Here is a 16,996-nt window from a genome sequence, read left to right as displayed (position 1 = left end):
ATCATGTAGCTTTTCTCTGCATTTTAAAATTCAGTAGTTGTAAATGTGCGACTAGAGCGAGCGCCGAGACATGGTGTGTAGTTAAGGGCTCCGCCTACCCAGGCACACACACACGGTGCGCAGTGCTTCAGGAAAAACAACGCGATTCAAAAACTACTCAAGATATCCGAGTGGGGTCTGGTTACGAAAAGCATTTAAGAGTTCTCTGAGGGCCAAAAAGTACTTTTGATTTCGGATCAAGTTTTGAAACCATATTTTTAGAAGAGTTAAAATGGTTAAAACGCGTGTTTTTTAGAGTAATTTTCAGGCGTAAAACAACCAGTACAGATTCTCAAAAGCACTTGAATTACACATTTATCTTAATTTCTTCACCATATAATTTAACGGTCACCGCACAAATTTCACAGTTATCCTGTGATGACGAGAAGACTGCGCGCCAGTTCAGAGCCTTGCGCTTAGAGGCTGTGCCGCACTAGAAGCACCAGCGAGCGTCGCGCTTATCATCCCGCCTCACTAACACACATACACCCCTGACGAGGCGGGCCCCTTAATGTGTTTCTTGGCTAACATAGAAATTTTTTCATAATTATATTCTGAGTGGCCATTATTTAATCTATTTGCGTTTATTTATTTGATTCTAGCCTTTTGAACCACGTCAATTCGTGTCGCGTCACGTCTACCATCTCACTAAAATAATGTTTTTCTCTAGTTTTCAATAACTTGTCGAGCGCACAGTAATGGTAGTCAGTTGCCTTTTTCTGTATTCTTGAGTTGGTGCCTAATTAACGTAAAATGTGTATGTGCGTTCTGAGTAGGTAATTATAGTAGGTTCTGGCACAGGGGCTGGGGGCGCGGAATTTCGGGGATTCGAGGCAGCCAGCTTGGATTAAGTCACTTCCGGCGGCCATCTTGGATTACGTCACTTCCTGAGGCCATCTTGGATTCCGCTATTTTGTTTTCTAGAACATTCCACCGAATTATGACGTCACGTCCACCATCTTTAAAATCATCTAATATTAACTTAGACATTGGGGGAAATTTTTTAAAAATTTATAAAAAAATATTAATACAATTTTAATTTAAAAACTTGATGACTTCGTCATCGAGCTCCTCACTCCTGTATGTTGCACTATTCGTTTCGATGCCATCATCATCAAGCTTCCCACTCCTACCCATGCATTATAGTCTGCTGGAAGCAACCATCTTGTTTAGTGGAGACCGCCATCTTGATTTCATCTGATGGATGTCGTCATCGGGTGTAGGTTTCTAAAGTATGTTGGTGTATGCAAGGTCGAGTATATATTTCCTACCAGTGTTGTTATGGCCCTAATAGACCAAACAATTCACAAAAGTTAAAATAAATCACAAAATCCACAAAATCCACAAAATCCACAGTCATTTTGTTTAAGACCGCCATTTTTTGTTGAAGATAGTCATTTATGATGTTTAATTGTATAGTCTGAGATATATGTTATCATATATCAAAAGAATCGTTTCATTGTTGCGGATGCGTATAGTCTTAGATATATTGTCACGTGGCACCTAGCCGGTGCCACCACCATTTCTGTCACGATTCACCTTCAGAGGGGGGGGGGCGAGAATCGTAGCTCTTTACATAGAAACAACTCGCTTGGCATCAACTAGTCTTAACTTCATAAAATACTTTACTGTACCTAGGATCATAGGTTCGTCATCCCGTACAGGATGTCTGGTGAGAGCTGAACTAAGGAGATTTTGCAAAATAACATAATACTTAATTAAAATTATTTTATTCTTAAAGTCAAATACTCAACATCATTTTAAAGAACATTTAAATAGCGGGATTACAATTTAAAACAATAATCTCTTTACTTCCTTAACGATTGAACGACCTTACAAGAGAGAGAATGAGAGAACTTCACTAAACACTTCCCTAGTCCTTCCGAATACCTCAAATCATAATTAATACTTAAAATTAAAACAAAGATAAGTCCATACTCACATTTTCCGAAAAGCCTTTCTTGATCGATTACTTTAAAAAAATAACGTAGGGGCCTCTCCTGCCCTTGAAATCCCGAACGAACATTACATTTTAAAAACTATGACGCGTGACCCCTGACGAGGGCCATAGCCTCCGCCCGAAAGCTTGACGACTACATTATGACCTAACTTAAATTAAACGACTCGTGGCCTCTGGCGTCGACCATAGCTTCCGCCCGAAAGCTTGAATTCCTACATCACGAACGAACTAACAACTCGTGACCACAGGTGAGACGCATAGCCTCCGCCTGAGTGAGCCTGAATTCCTACATCACGAACGAACTAACAACTCGTGACCACAGGTGAGACGCATAGCCTCCGCCTGAGTGAGCCTGAATTCCTACATCACGAACGAACTAACAACTCGTGACCACAGGTGAGACGCATAGCCTCCGCCTGAGTGAGCCCCGAGTCACCACTCACTTGCGCTTAAATTCGCGCGCCCTGCCGCGCCTACCATAACAAAAGCTCGTTATTGAAGTCAAATTTACTAAACAACTAACTAGAACATCTGGGAAGACTACCCCCCCTCTACCCCAATGTGCAGGCCACACCGCGCGGCTTGTTACGACAGCGCGCCCCAGTAACTGCGGCCCGTGGCTGCGCCAGCGCGCGGCCAAACAAACAAACAAAATTCTGCAAGCCCGCAGCGCGCCGCGCCGCCCCGTGCCCCAATTACATGGTCACGCCACTTGCGCTGACGAGTGAACAGAGCAGCCAGCCCAGAGTCCCGTCAGTAAAGTCCCTAAATTTGATTTCAACAACCCTGCAAAATTTCAACCCGCGACATAACCCTCCCCTCTTAGAGCTCGAGCCCCATCGAGCTACCTCAAAATTACAAATTGTCTTTTTCCATTAAACCATAACTATAAATTCCTCATTTCACAAAAATAATAATTTTCTTAGTTCCTTGCTGTCTGAACATACATCTAGATTCTGCATAAGATTTATTTTAAAACAACAAGTATTCATAAAATTAAATGTAAAACTTTTATCTGGTTTGTTCTCACAGGAACCTTCAGAGGCTCGAGTTCTCAATTCTAAAAAAATTGTTCTGTTAGTGAAGCTCTCTTTACAAATTAAATTACTGTTCTTAGTTTCTCAGTATTCGTTAAACAATGTGCAAATTCTTGATAATTATTATTATTTTTTTTTTTCGGTTTCCGTTTATTACCATACTTCTTTCGTTCTTCAAAAAAAAATTAAGTGTCCTTACAGTGTTTCAATTAATTAAACTCTTATCTCGTGAAGGTTGGTGCAACTCCTCGAAGTCAGTGTTGTCGAGAAGAGTAGCTCCCTGGGCTGGCCATCAGCAAACACCACTCAACTCCAACAGCTACTGGACTGGCTTCCAGGGCAGCTCACAACTTCTCCCCACATCTGCTTCGGAGTTGTGCCATCCTCATCACGAACAGATTACAATTCTGAAACATCATCAACAGGCATTACCATCACGCCTGACAAATACAAAACTAACTACTAAACTGCAATCGATGGGCAAGGATGCAAACACACAAAAAAATAAAATTAATTAATTCAACTGCTAACATAAAGTATCCCACCCTTAGCATAATCTAATCAGGCAAATAATTTGATAGGAAAAACTTAAGGAAGGGAAACATGACCTCCAATGATTTTCCCTAACTCTTGAGTCTTGATCTTCTCTATACAGCAAATAGTCCCCACGAAGTAACTGGGTTGAAGGTCACTTCACATGACCCACCCATAACCTCTTCTACTCTTCTTTTCTTCTGGGGGCAACCACAATGCCCACCAATCTCTCTCCATGGTGCCGAACCAGCTATCCCATGAGAGTAAACAACGTAGTCAATAGAAGCGCAGAGGGGAAACACCAATCTCTGGCTTGTCGAGTCATAAAACTGCTTTATCTTCTTCTTCTTCTGAGTAAAAATATCTGACTAACCTTGCTTCTATTCTTCCAAACAGTAAAAGTTCATCAGGTATCTTCATGAAAGAAACATTCTAACTAATAATTCTTCATTTTTCTTCTTCTTTATTTCTGTTAGTTGTAATAGAAGGCCATGTTAGGGAGGTTATAGGGAAAAAGAGTGGCCAATTCCCACCCCATCACCCACCTAGATCATGACTAATTAACTTTTAAACTTTCTATTTCAAACAAATAAAAAAAAAACATTTTTTTTTATTCAAACTTTTAAACTATAATTACTTTTACTTCATAACCTCAAAAGCTAATCAATAATTCTAAATGAAATTGTGATTTACTGCATCCTTGTTCCATCCGATCTGTTTGTTTATAACCTTTCTTGTAAAGTATAAAATTTTCAAACATTACTAATTCAAAAAAAAGTAAATTCTGGTGTCCTTCGAGTTACAATTAAATTTACTATTTCTTAGCTTGAAATAATTTAAGTTTTCAGAACTATTTCATTGTCTAATTCACAACACTTAAAAATCAACTCAAAACAACAAATCATCAAAATCAATAAGATCATCTGACCTACCTATCAGTACTGTGAACTTGAACTGTTCGTACACATTTATAATAAGCTATTGTATTTAAATTCCAACCTAAATAAGGTTTAAAAAAAAACTACTAATCCCTCTGTAAATTAAGAAAATTAACTTTAAAAATTAAACTTAAGGTATTAGTTCTTTTTGACAGCTACCACAACTCACTAGTTCCATTACATTACTATAACCTAAAAAGTTCTGTAAATAATGTTTATAACAAAAAAAAAACTCCAGTTACTGTCTTCCATAAAAAAAATAAAACTTTACATGACCTTATTAATCTCCACTTGTAAGTCCATGGCTGCCAGCTTTCTCTTCTCTTGAATCTTCAGTCTTGGCTCTTGTTTCAGTGATCTTGTATCTTGTCTCTCGAACTCTTGTCATCTTGTAAACTGGACTGCTGCTCAGCTCATCTTAAGGAATCTGTAACAGTTTCAAAAATACATGTTAATTTAAATTACATAATTCCTGTTCTTTGGTCCTAAAAAAAAATTGTATTATTAGTACACATTACCCTGAAACAACATTATTATTCATTGTTTATTACTTAAAAAAAATGCTTTACCATAAAATCCTTTTTTGTTCTTTTCATTAGGCCTATTTATTTTCCTTCTTCTTAATTAAATTCTGCTTCAAATGTTAATCCTAACTTAAGACCTACCATCTATTTATTATTCATTACCTACATTATTTATGTTACCCTAAAATTCCCATAAGTTTCTAATACTTCCTATCAAAGACATTCTCTCTAAAAAAAAATTTACTTGTGACTCTTAACTTAACAAACTTAAAAAAAACTTTTACACTAGACTTAACTTATTATTCATTCTTAGTTACTAAATTTCTATATGTAAACTTTAGTACTTACAAACAAAAACTGCCTATTTCTCTCTACCTCTTAATCTCTTTCAATTATTACAATAATAATGTTACCTTGCATCTTTAAACTTTCTTCTTTTCAATTAAATTAGACATCTCATAACAATAAAAATTCTGCCTATACTCTTCTTATGGGTGTACAAACCAACAACAAAATTTCAAATTCTCAAGTTTCCTTATATTTAAATTATGCAATACAAATAACCTCTGTGGTGCCTGTACCCTTTTAGGCCTACCACCTTCTCCTCTCACAGCATGACAACTCTTATTCCTCGGGGTCTGTATTCACTGTTCCAAATCAAATATCTCAAATAAATTAAAAACAAATTTATTATTTTAAGAAAACAAAAATTTACATTGACTTTACTATGGAGCCTGGAAATCTCAATGTCCCACAGCAGCTAACATGACTAAATCCCATGGAACCCCAGGTTTACATAACCTGTGCCCAAAAATTTAAGCATACCAGGCTTTCTCTGCACTGGTTTTACAGCATCACACACTATTTAGGGCCCCTGATCTGCCATCAGTCCCAAGGAGTTTTCCCACAACCCCTCTCTACACAAGCGCCTACCGCATTCCTCTCAATTGGCTATCGGTTTTACGGCATTCTTTTGGGATCCGACCATCAAGTTAGGGCTAATCGAACACTAAACCTCCATACTTCCAAACTAATGTAAATCAATTAAATTTTCTCTGTAATTTCTTAAAATCCAAATAAAAATTATTCAAACATGCCCAAGAAACTTTCAAAAAAAAAAATTCATAATCTTATCTTCAAACCCTTAAAATAAAAATAAATAGATTACTCTGTTTTCTCCTTAATAACTGTAAACTGTCAACAAATATTATGTCGTAAATTTAACTATGCTTACTGACTCTTAATCAAAAAATCTCATTTGTCCTAATTAATAAACAACCGATTTCCTTAAAATCTCACTGTATCTCTCACACTCAAACTCCACTGGCTGAATATCTCAATAAATTCAAAAACAATTATCTAAACTCTTAAAGAAATTCCTCCCCAATTATTCAAATTACTTCACATTATTTTATTTCATTACTTAAAACACCTTACTCAAAAAAATTAATTAATTCCCTTCCATTATTATTTGACCAGAAAAACTTTCTCATTAATTAATTTATTAAAATTCAATTTCACATTAGGCAAGTACACTAACTCTCTACAGCAATGTTTCTCATTTCCCTCCTTCCTAACTGAATCCAATCTTACTTAACCTCCAGGGAATTTACCTCACAAAATAACCAAAAATTTCACTGTAGTGCCTATCTGCTATAGGCCCACTACACAACAAGGGATTCTAACCCCACCAACAAACTTCATTGAAATGGTACCCTATCCCATACAGGATAGCCACTTCGGTACTACCATGGGGAACTCCTGCCCCAAACTACTCACAACTCTCAGGATTCTCCTGACCCTTAATTCCGTAGTCAGCCCATCTCCTATGGTCTGCGCTACAATTCCCTTTCTTCCCAGGGACACAACACCTCACCTTAGGGTCCCTCGCCCTAATGAAAACATTAATTTTGTCTCTCTGTTCTTTTGGAGTAAATTCCCTCTACACACAAAATCTAGCCTTCCCAGTTTTCTCAATGCTTATCGATTTTATAGTGTACCTCCTTAATAATGTTTACAAATCCCAAAAAAATATTTTTAAAACCGAGGTAGAATTTAACTAACAAAAACATAAACAACTTACAACGAAACACTTCTAGCCTATACATCATACACTTCTTAAATTAAATTACTTACATACTGAAAGTTCCTCTTCTCCTAAAACACACTTAAATTTAAATTTATTTAACCAATAGTCTATTTTCTTATCGCTAAGTTACCGTACAGCTGATCAAAACAAGGTCACGGCCTGTCCACGTCTCCGTATGAGCCCGTGACGTCACCGAATTCCATCAGGTGCGCCAACCCTCGCTTGCGGTTCCTCCGTTCTCCGCTAGGTCTCAGCACCTCCCAGTCACGTGTTCACTCTGCCACGTCCACTGACGTGTCGTTCTGAAACAACTCTCAACATTTTTCTAATTAAAACAAAACATCACTATAAATTCTATAACTCTCTTTTACATAAACTCTCGTTTTCTCTTTAATTCCTTTCTAACGTTTATCCTTCCCTCGACTGATTTAATTCGTACGTCTCGTCTCCTACGCGCACGAAAACAAAACAAACTTCTCTTGAAAATAATTCCTATTTACGACAAAAAACTTTATTTTAAATTATAATTCTCTTAACCTACAATCTTAAAATGAACTTCAATTAAATTAAACCACTTGCATTATCTCTAATAAGCATTTAACTTATAACGTATTCTCCTCACGTAATAATCCCCGATATAAATCTACAATAAATTCAACGACTTAAAACAACTTATCACTATAAACTTTATCCTTACAAGTATCCTCAAATAAACATCTGTTACGTCAAAAAAAAAATCTCAAAGACTTCCTCCACTATAGACTAAAATTCCGTAATCCTCTCCTCAAGTAAACTCTTAATAACCTGCTATCAGAAGCTGAAACTAACTTAATAATAAACATAAAAATCTACCTCTCTCTCTCTCCAGAAATAGAACCTATCCGGCGAACTCTACCATTTCTGTCACGTGGCACCTAGCCGGTGCCACCACCATTTCTGTCACGTGGCACCTAGCCGGTGCCACCACCATTTCTGTCACGATTCACCTTCAGAGGGGGGGGGGGGGGCGAGAATCGTAGCTCTTTACATAGAAACAACTCGCTTGGCATCAACTAGTCTTAACTTCATAAAATACTTTACTGTACCTAGGATCATAGGTTCGTCATCCCGTACAGGATGTCTGGTGAGAGCTGAACTAAGGAGATTTTGCAAAATAACATAATACTTAATTAAAATTATTTTATTCTTAAAGTCAAATACTCAACATCATTTTAAAGAACATTTAAATAGCGGGATTACAATTTAAAACAATAATCTCTTTACTTCCTTAACGATTGAACGACCTTACAAGAGAGAGAATGAGAGAACTTCACTAAACACTTCCCTAGTCCTTCCGAATACCTCAAATCATAATTAATACTTAAAATTAAAACAAAGATAAGTCCATACTCACATTTTCCGAAAAGCCTTTCTTGATCGATTACTTTAAAAAAATAACGTAGGGGCCTCTCCTGCCCTTGAAATCCCGAACGAACATTACATTTTAAAAACTATGACGCGTGACCCCTGACGAGGGCCATAGCCTCCGCCCGAAAGCTTGACGACTACATTATGACCTAACTTAAATTAAACGACTCGTGGCCTCTGGCGTCGACCATAGCTTCCGCCCGAAAGCTTGAATTCCTACATCACGAACGAACTAACAACTCGTGACCACAGGTGAGACGCATAGCCTCCGCCTGAGTGAGCCTGAATTCCTACATCACGAACGAACTAACAACTCGTGACCACAGGTGAGACGCATAGCCTCCGCCTGAGTGAGCCTGAATTCCTACATCACGAACGAACTAACAACTCGTGACCACAGGTGAGACGCATAGCCTCCGCCTGAGTGAGCCCCGAGTCACCACTCACTTGCGCTTAAATTCGCGCGCCCTGCCGCGCCTACCATAACAAAAGCTCGTTATTGAAGTCAAATTTACTAAACAACTAACTAGAACATCTGGGAAGACTACCCCCCCTCTACCCCAATGTGCAGGCCACACCGCGCGGCTTGTTACGACAGCGCGCCCCAGTAACTGCGGCCCGTGGCTGCGCCAGCGCGCGGCCAAACAAACAAACAAAATTCTGCAAGCCCGCAGCGCGCCGCGCCGCCCCGTGCCCCAATTACATGGTCACGCCACTTGCGCTGACGAGTGAACAGAGCAGCCAGCCCAGAGTCCCGTCAGTAAAGTCCCTAAATTTGATTTCAACAACCCTGCAAAATTTCAACCCGCGACAATATGTTATCATATATCAAAAGAAACGTCTCATCGTTGCGGATGCGATGGTTATAGTAATGATAATTTAAAAACTATTTAGTTAAATTTATTTATTTACTCCATCCTACACCGTTCAGGACCAGAAATTTTTCAGAGTCCTCACACGTAATTTATATTTTTATTGACGTATCTTCTAAGCAGTAACATGTTTGCGTATTCGTGTTTAAAAAGCTGCATGGAAGCAGATATTCTTAAATGTTTGCATATAATTTCATTGTACTTTTCAAAACAAGTCCGTGTTTGCATACCCGTGTTTAAAAAGCTGCATGGAAGCAGATATTCTTAAATGTTTGCGTTTAATTTCATTGTACTTTTCAAACCAAGTACATGTTTGCATACATGTGTTTAAAAAGCTGCATGGAAGCAGATATTTTAATGTTTGTGTATATATTTTCATTTTCACTCTTTTTAATATGATTACCTTGAGGAATGCAGGTTTTATGTTAAAATAATAAACGGCATGCAGGGTAAAATAATATTTATTAATATAAGCTCGGATGCTACAAAAACAAAATTCTCAAGAAAAGAAAAATACATACACATCAAACAAAACTATACAACAAAAACTGAAACCATATAGAAAAATGGGAACTTTACAGCAAAACGTTTCTGGTCCGCTAAGATGGAGTAATAAAATTATAATTATTAAAACCATCGCATCCACAACAGTAGTATTGATGACATATATTTTATTTAAAACCTATAAATGATTATGTCTTTAAGAAAAAATGGTGGTCACATCAATTAAATGACTGTGGATTTTTTTTAAATTGTTTGTCCATAAGGCTCATAACAACACTGTTGGGAAATATAAACATACATTGTCTGTCTTTAAGAATAAATGGTGGTCACAACAACAAAATGACTGTGGATTTTGTGATTTATTTTAACTTAATTTGTGAATTGTTTGGTCTATTAGGGTCATAACAACACTGGTAGGAAATATATACTCGACCTTGAATACACTAACATACTTTAGAAACCTACACCCAATGAGGATATCCATCAGATGAAATCAAGATGGCGGTCTCTACTAAACAAGATGGCTGCTTCCAGCAGACTATAATGCATGGGTAGGATTGGGAATCTTGATGATGATAACATTGAAACGAAAATAGCAATGTACAGGAGTGAGGAGCTCGATGACGAAGTCATCAAGTTTTTAAATTAAAATTGTATTAGTATTTTTATAATTTTTTTTTAAATTTTCCCCGATTTTCTAAGTTAATATTTGAGGATTTTCAAGATGGTGGACGTGACATCATAATTCGGTGGAATGTTCTAGAAAACAAAATGGCGGAATTTTCTAGAAAACAAAATAACTTAATCCAAGATGGCCGCCGGAAGTGACGTAATCCAAGATGGCCGCCTGAAGTGATGAAATCCAAGATGGTCGCCGGAAGTGACGTAATCCAAGATGCCGCCTCGAATCCCTGAAATTCCGCGCCCCCATCCCCTGTGCCAGAACCTACTATAATTACCTACTGTTCTGCATGCTTTGATTCTTGCTTTTGCCCAATTTGCGTAAGCCCCTTATTTAGCCGATTTGCTGGCTTATGTCTAGCTTTCGAGACTTGCATTGCCTCTGGGTTTTAATGTCGTTCCTATTTTTACTTGTCCGATTAATTAGGAGCAATGTTATAATAATATGTGTAAATATTAAAAGTAACTTGGTTGCAACCTAATGGTTAGGTTTGTACTTGAGTCCCTAACTTTCTTGTGAGTATTACAAATAATGATTGTATATTTACTCTCGCACGCTTTCGTGATTTTTTTGTGAAATTTTGTGATTAGTAACGTATTTTCTAAAAGGCGTAATTGTCATATTTATATGTTAAAATTGGTTTGCCAGACTGTCGTTGTAGTATTTATATATGTTTATTGTGTTGCATTTGGTTGGCATAAAACTATTCATATGAAGCTAATGTCCCGTTTAAGAGCGTGTGTAAACGTATTTCTTATACCTGAACTTGCAAATATTGTGTTTCTAATCTAAGAGAAATTATAGATTACAATGTGTGACATAAAATTAAATTGTGGATACCGATTTTGTGTTGGTCACACTGGCTTTAATTATGTTGAGACACGAGAGGCTTAGGACTCATGCACTCTGGTCATTGGAATTTAATCAGAACATATACATAGCTGTGCTCTCTGTAGAAGAACAGAGGATATATATTTTTGTTTTTTGTTTTCTGCACTTGCTCCAAACTACAGAGCACATTGGAGGTTGTTGGGTTGGTTCTAGACTCGAATTGAACCCAGCACACTTCAATGCAGTGTGTCAATAAAATAATGTCCCAGTTATAAGTTCTAATAGTGTCAACTGTAAGCGTGTAGATTTTTTGTTCAAGGTCACAATTAAAAGTCAGACCGTTTTAGATAAGCACATGCGCGAGTACTGCTTTGTTGTTTTATCGCTTGCAGCGCCACCTGCGCAAAATGGCGTCCCTTGAACTAAGATTGAATTTGTAATTTCAATTCAACGTGCTTTCCGTTGAAAATTTAATTGTCAAAGTTCCCGACCGTTGTGATTGGTCGTAATGGTCGAGACGACAGAGCTCTTTCTCGCTGGCCTCCACGTTCACCTGACTTAACGCCATTTTTTTTTCCTTTGGGGTTACGTTTTACAGATATTTAATGATTTTCCAGATTTGAGACATTGAATGCATTACTTCGGACGTGTTAACCAGAGTAAGGGAATAAATTGACTTTTGGTTGGATGTGTGGTCTATGACTATGTGCACATATTCAGCATTTGTAAGACAAAACTAGGTTAGATTAACTTCAATGTTATATGTGATTTGTTGTAAATAGTTAAATTAAAGTGTTCTGATATTCTATTTAATCTGGGACATTTTAATGGATACCCTGAATTAAGGCCTCGTACTTTACGACAGAAAAAAAAAATTAGTTATCATAAAGTTATGACGCAAAAAAATTAGATACAATTTGCTAAGCCTGTATCACGACTGAAATATTATACCTGGAGTGAAATTCGATACTTATATTATATTGTTTTACCTAAAAATTAATAAAATATATTTTACTAAAAAATTCTCAATAAAATTGTTAAAACATTTAGTAGGAAAGTATTTAGAACGTCATCTAGTCCAGAGTCTTCGGTTTGATCCCAGTAAAGGCCATTCAATAAACTATTAATAAAAAAATTAAAATACTTATTAATTTAAAAACTTATTATATAATACATTTTAGAGTCCTCAGTTTGCTTCGCAGCGGATGCATTGGAAAAATGTCAGCATATCCTTCTTCCACACTATTTACCAGGTGGCTGACTCTCACTATATTTTCCAAGACATATATTATTTCCATGATTATGACGGCGGCAGCCATCTTGAAATGGCTATTTTTTCGATTACTGGGTTGCACTACCGCAAAACTGGTAATTTTTTTACCCTCTAGAGTGCACTAACGTCGATCACAAAGCAGTCAGCTTTTCCTCGCTTCTTAGGGCACACTCAAGACTAAATATTTTAGGACGTTGAAAGTGACACCTGCCTGCTTCTACTCACACAGTTTAAGCCAAATCAGTGTGCCTCGACTCTGAGCCTTCCCATTGTTAGATTAAAAAGAATTACTGGATTTAAAAAAATTACATTTAAAAGAATGACACTTGCTCGAAGATTAAATGATATAGCAAAAACTAAAATTCTTGATTTTAACACGTACGTAACATTTAAAACATGCTTTCTTATGGAAGATCCCAGTTTGTTTGGGATATGCGTTCTAACACTCCCCACTTTTAACTGACAACTGTGGCAGTGTTACATATTGCAATGCATTTAACCCCGAAAAAGCTCCCAAATAAATAAAAAAAATACAAAACTGTAATACGAAATTTAAATCTAAACCGAGTTTTAAAAAATATGCCCACTTTTATACAAAACTCCCATTTAACACAATGTTGATGATGGGTTTAATTACTACTAGCGCCGTTAGATCGCAGGCGGCCGCAAGCTTCACTAAGGCGAAGGATGACAAAGGTAAGTTGTCAGACCTGTATGACCGTGATCACATCCTATGATACTCCTCTGCTGACGTGCACTCCGCCTAGAGATTAGAGAAAGTTACAGATGGAGCATAAACACAGTTTGTAGGTATCTCTTCTGAAGCCAGGGGACGTAAGGGGGAAGCAGGTCGCCGCCATATTGTGACATGAAGAAAATCGCGTTTTCTCATAAGTAATGTATGTATGGTGTTGGAAAAGTGCACGAATATTAAACAAATAAAGACTGTTGACTCGAGAAAAATGATTGTGTACAAGAGTATGTAGTAAACTACATTTCTATATACTAAGTGGAAACTTTTAGCGCCAAAGTGGAAGTGTTTTACTGAAATTAGGACAGCTGTGTTAACGTTGGATCGTGTTGGATAGGAATTCGAGCTCTTGTAGTGTGTATTTACGTGAAATGCCGTCTTGTTCAGCATGTGGGTGCACAAACAAGAGTGCAAGGAAGGGGGCTGAACAGCTGAAAGTAGAAAAACAGAAGAAAATAACTTTTCACAAGTAAGTTTAATCATTGTCCTCGAGTGTTCAGGTTAGGTTAAAACATGCATCTTGTTTGGGCCTAGTATAAATATATATTAATACTGGATACAGAATATATACATACACATTTTTGGCAAAATAGAAGTAGGCCTTCTTATAAAATCATGGTCATGTAGTTTTGCATTTCTATTTTTGTCGTTTTGTAACACAATCTTGATAATAAATGAGATACAGAAGTATGTAGGCCTAGTTTATGTTTCATTAGAATTGTACTATAGATGACAGTCTTATTGTTATTACATTTATATGAGCCAACCAAGTTAATTTAACATATTTTACAAACCTAACCAGCAATTTTTTTTATTCTGTATTCATTTGTAACATTTGTTAAAAAAATAAAAAGCTACAGTTTGGGTTTTATTGATATCTAACATAAAACCATTTGGAACAAACTATTCTTGATCTTCATGCAAATAAGTTTTAACAATGTCATTTAACCTATCAAGATCGAGTAGTATGAACATTTATAAGATTGGTAATAGAATCAATAATATGACTTGATATCACATTCCTTGGAAGATCATTAAGTAATTGTGTTGTTTAACAGCAAGGGTGCTAAACATTCTTGTAGTTTACCATACGTTAAATGTTCTGTCTCAAGCCTTTTATTATTGATAGTGCTTCTCCCGCAAAACATATCACTCCCTTACAGTTCTCACAAGCATATTATATACAAGCATGTTATATTGAATACCATGTCATTTATCATTATGGTGACTAACAAAGGTCCCAACACACTTCCCTGCGGTACTCCTGACGTAACCTCTTCCTTCTCTGACATTGCCTTCCCCACTCTCACACTCTGAGACTTCGTCCCCTGAGAAAGTCCGCAATTCATCTCACCAACGACTTGTCCTCTAGCAGATCGTCTACCTTCCTCATCATCATTACATGAGACACCTTGTCAAACACCTTTTCAAAGTCTATGAAGCACGTATCTACCAGTACCTGCTTCCCCATATCAACTTCCTGCACCATATCCTCTAAAAAAAAACCTGCCAACTGAGTCTCGCATGAATAACCCTTTCTGAAACTATGTTGGTACTCCTGAAGCCAATTCCTCTCATTCATAATGTTAACCACATACTGCACCAATAATCTATCCGTTACCTTCCCCGTACATAATATGAGACACTCAGGTCTGTAACTGCCAGGCCTCCCTTTATCCTCATTCCATTATGTTCCCTAAATAATCATGTTTTGCCTGCTTTATTTTACTTTCTAGCTCCCTTCCCATCTGCTTCATACATTCCCAGGCTGTTGTCCTACCACTACTTATCCACTTTGCATACTTTTTTCTGCATTTCCTATACAATCTATACATAATTGCTTTCATAGTCTTCCAGCATACTCTTAATCAGTGCACCAATTGTACTTACACCCTTTTTAAGACAAAACCGTTCAGCACATATATAATTTTTGGTTTGAAAATAATTGTATAGGCTTACCCCTTTGTCTATGATAGTTTTCAACAGTTTTAGAGAAAATAGGAAATAGATAACTTTGGTAGGTCTGCTAGCATTTTTTGAAAGCTAGCATTACACAGAGTTGAAACTACCAGTATGACTATTATAATTTTTTTTTCTCTCAAGAAAACAAATTTTCTCCCTTTAATTTTTAAATGCACATTTTATCTTGAAATCTCAATATTCTTTGTGTAAAGCTGGTTGGTGGCCCTTACTTACTGTTTCTAACAAGTGCAATGGTATCTTTTCAGGTTTCCGAAAGACTTGGAGAAGCGACAGCAGTGGATAAAAGCTGTGCGAAGGGAAAACTGGTAACCGTCAGCTAGGAGTGTTTTATGCTCTTCTCACTTTGCTGACGAGTGTTTCGACATGAAATCTCTGTGCTATGTGAGACTATGGAAGAATGCTCTTCCAAATATATTTCCTGCTTTTCCACCTCACTTGCAAAAGGTTCTGTACCAACTGCTTTTCCTGTACCTATGTGTTGTTGAAATTGGTTCTTTTACAATTTTGCTTCAGCAGTTCTGACAACTTAAATCAATATTTTTCTTGTATGACCCTACTTATCGATACAAAAAATTATTTCATGCAACAAATTTTTTTGATTGTAATGATGGGATCATAATTTAATGAGCAGTTTCGATGTTTTGGGGTTTAGGTAACTAACTTAAGGAAATGTATTTTTGGTGACTACACCAGTTATAATGATGAAGTAAATATTAAAAACGTACATAGATTATACCAAATCAAAGTTTCTTGCATGTTAATATATAAACTTAGAATGCAAATTTAAAAAGAGGTAAAGCCTAAGAGATAGGTACTTCTTGCATTTATTTATAATAATAGTTTTACACTCACAATTAGGCTACCGCCCGGTGGCGAGTGGACTCTACAGCATCCCCACAGTACCAATCCTCCAATCCTTTCCTAAGCTTCCCAACTCACCTCACAGTCACCAACTCCTCCGGAGAACGTTCCATTCCCTCACAGTCTTTACCAGCATAGACTTTACCCCTCTCCGTACTCTTCCATACCTTTAAACATTAAATACCTAGGTATAGAAACAAATTTCAAAAACTGCAGTAAGAACAGACATACTATTATCAACAAATAATGTATATTAGTTGGAACAAAAATAATTGCAATACCTTCTACAATTATTTTTGCAGGAATTACCAAATATTGCATCTGAAATCATGAACTTGGTGTTTGATACTAAGTAACACAATAGAATAATTAATGTATTGTGTACTGTATGTGGAAAATCTTTTTTGCATAAATATTTTATCCTAACATATTAATTTCTAAATTACAATTTTTATTGTGATTATAGAGGACTACCAAAGTGTGTTATGTATTCTTTACTTATAAGGTTAGGTGAGGTGGATGTCATTTAATTGCATTTACTTTGTCACAGAAACTCTAGTTCACTTACGAACACAAGATTAATATGAAGTGCAAACTGGAAAACACTACAAGTAAAGTTTATCGGGTAAATGTTAAGCAGGACCCACATTCTGAAATAATAATATTAAAAATCCCAAAATAACTTTATTCTATTCTATGCTTACGTTGTAG

At 36.6% G+C, this 16,996-nt stretch overlaps 1 long non-coding RNA gene across 1 annotated transcript; it reads right to left on the bottom strand.

Annotated features, from left to right (window-relative positions):
• Positions 1-3,165: 3,165 nt before the first annotated feature.
• LOC134529797 (uncharacterized) lies at positions 3,166-8,058 on the bottom strand. The gene is made up of 2 exons (XR_010074708.1): positions 7,169-8,058; positions 3,166-4,935 (listed from the first exon to the last, which is right to left on the bottom strand). It is a non-coding gene; the product is annotated as an uncharacterized LOC134529797 (long non-coding RNA).
• Between the last annotated feature and the right edge of the window lie 8,938 nt (positions 8,059-16,996).

This window comes from Bacillus rossius, chromosome 2, assembly GCF_032445375.1.
Source record: "Bacillus rossius redtenbacheri isolate Brsri chromosome 2, Brsri_v3, whole genome shotgun sequence".
NCBI classification, from domain to species: domain Eukaryota; kingdom Metazoa; phylum Arthropoda; class Insecta; order Phasmatodea; family Bacillidae; genus Bacillus; species Bacillus rossius.
The sequence above is the reverse complement of the archived record's forward strand: the minus strand, read 5'-3'. Positions and strand labels throughout refer to the sequence as shown.